Source organism: Scyliorhinus torazame, chromosome 12 (genome assembly GCF_047496885.1).
Source record: "Scyliorhinus torazame isolate Kashiwa2021f chromosome 12, sScyTor2.1, whole genome shotgun sequence".
In the NCBI taxonomy this organism is placed as follows: domain Eukaryota; kingdom Metazoa; phylum Chordata; class Chondrichthyes; order Carcharhiniformes; family Scyliorhinidae; genus Scyliorhinus; species Scyliorhinus torazame.
Window position 1 is genome coordinate 180,210,718 of NC_092718.1, and position 2,514 is coordinate 180,213,231.

The window sequence follows — 2,514 nt, forward strand, 5'->3', positions numbered from 1 at the left end:
GCCCGAGAATCGGTGGGGCAGCCGCGTAGAGTGGCCCCCGACCGGCACTGCGCCAACCACGCATGCGCCAATGGCGCTGATTCTCCGCTCTGTGGATAATCACGTGCCGGCGTCGGGTGGCGTGGCGTGGCGCGATTTGCGCCGGTCGCGGGAATTCTCCGGCCCGGCCCAGGGCTGAGAGAATCCCGCCCCATACTGCTACTTGATAGCTATTAATCACCGCCCACTTTCCAGTGTGTGGCTGTGTTGACATTAGAGTGGGTGCCACCAAACATCGTCCAGGCAAAAGAAAATATTGGGCCATGATTTATGGCGATCAGCGTCGGAATGACCTGTGCCAAATATCATCCGTGCCTGGCTCACCCGACCTTCCTGACTCAGGCCAGATCAGATCCAGGCACCGCAGCGCATCCCCGAGTCTCGCGTCACAATCGAAAACAATCGGCGTGAAGGAGGACATGTCCCCTTTTCTATGGCACTAGCTGCCATAAGGAAGGTAAGGTTAATAGTCCCGTATAGCATCCCGCTCCCACCCGGCCTCCTCCCGAGGATCCTTCTCCTCGTCCCGCTACTGCCGGGTCTCCGAGCCGCCTCCCAGTCCGGCGACTGTAAGCTGATCGGGGAGAATGGAGCCGAGTCGGAGGCTGAGAGAGGCCTCCTGAAGAAACTGGAGCCTCTGATGGGCCAGAGTTTTAGCATGACGAGCACAGAGAGTTCGACGATGGAGACATACACTTATTCTTTCCGAGTGTGCGCGGCCATCGACAATCATCCATTTGCTGGACTCATTCAGCAGAGCAAGAAGAATGAGACGAAGGTCATTGGAAGAATCAATTCAACACAGATTATTGGAGGTAGCGATTGGATTATTCTGATCTATGGCGATGGTGACCACTATGCCAATCACTGCAATGGAGAAAAACGTAGGGGAATGGTCATGATCTCCTGTGATCCCAGTGTCCTCGGTGCTGCATTCACCACTGTGTTTGAGGAACGGCAAAAGGTTGCTGACTGCTTTTACCTGTTTGAATTGGACAGCAAGACTGCCTGCCCCCCACCAAGTCATCGTCTCAGCCCTGGCTCTGTCCTCCTTATCCTGTTCCTGGTGCTGATCACAGTCTATATCCTGGGTGGATTTTTATATCAGCGATTGGTGATCAGGGCGAAAGGTTTTGAACAATTTCCAAACTATTACTTCTGGCAAGAACTGGGCAACTTAACAGCCGATGGCTGTGATTTTGTATTCCGGTCCAAACCTCGCACTGCAGCCGCGGCGTACAGAGGAGTGGGAGATGAGCAGCTAGGAGAGGAGGATGAAGAGGAACAAGATGAACATCTCCTGCCTATGTGAACGTGCATGCCAGTGTCCCACTGCACTGCCCTCTGACCGTCCACTGGAACAGTCTCTCTCTCTACTCTGTGCCAGTGTCCCACTGACCGTCCACTGGAACCTTCGCCCTCTGCTCTGTGCCAGTGTCCCGCTGCACTGCCCACTGGAACCTTCGCTCTCTCTGCTCTGTACCAGTGTTCCGCTGCACTGCCCTCTAACCGTCCACTGGAACCTTCGCTCTCTGCTGTGCCCGGGTCCCACTGGCACTGCCCATGCCCACTGTGCACCCGAGTCTTCTTTCTCTCTCTCTGCTCTGTGAAAAATCTTTCCCAATTCTGCTGTGAGTGCTGTTTCCGGTCTGGCTTCTGCTCCCCAACTTGGAAATCCACAGTTAAATCTATGAGGAGGAAGGGGATGTCTTTGGGGGGGCCACAACGTTATTGGGTGGAATGTGGCAGGAGTGGAGTAAGGGAGCACTGTCTGTGCGGAGTCTGCACGTTCTCCCCGTGTCCGTGGGTTTCCTCCTACAGTCCAAAGATGTGCAGGTTAGGTGGATTGGCCATGATAAATTGCCCTTCGTGGAGTTACTGGGTTATGGGGATTGGGTGCTCTTTCCAAGAGCCGGTGCAGCCTCGATGGGCCGAATGGCCTCCTTCTGCACTGTAAATTCTATGATAATCTATGATAATCTATGATAAAATAAGAGCCAGGTAAAGGGTCAATGACGAAGGAATGTGGATGAGATTTGGGGAGGGGGAGAGTCAAACCTCGGGAGAGGGTCTGACTTTGGGGGTGGGTGGGGTGGGGGGGGGGGGGGCGTTTGGATATTAGTGGTGAGTCGGGAGGGTCAGACATTGGGGGGTTGGGAGAATCAGGTATCAGTGGGTGGAGATGTCGGACATTGAGGGGGTTGGGGCTGTGATCCATTTGATTAGGTCGGGGCAATTCAGGGTGGGGGGTGCATTGTTGGGGGTTCAGGTCGGTTCAGGAATTCAGCCTGGCCAGGTTATGGGGGCAGGCTGATGGGTGGGAGCGCAGGTGGTTGAAGTGGGAGGGGAAGGGGTTTGGATCTAAACGGCTGGGTTCAGGTCAGGGGGTCAGATCATTTTGGGAGATGGTGTGGAATCCTGCGTGGGTGAGGGAATTGGGGTGGTGAATAATGTGGGCAGGTGCTTTATGGGAGG

The 2,514-nt window shown here is 54.9% G+C and overlaps 1 pseudogene; it reads left to right on the forward strand.

The window, feature by feature from the left end:
• The first annotated feature begins 525 nt into the window (after positions 1 to 525).
• Positions 526 to 2,012, forward strand: LOC140386772 (cation-dependent mannose-6-phosphate receptor pseudogene; annotated as a pseudogene).
• The last annotated feature ends 502 nt before the right edge of the window (positions 2,013 to 2,514 follow it).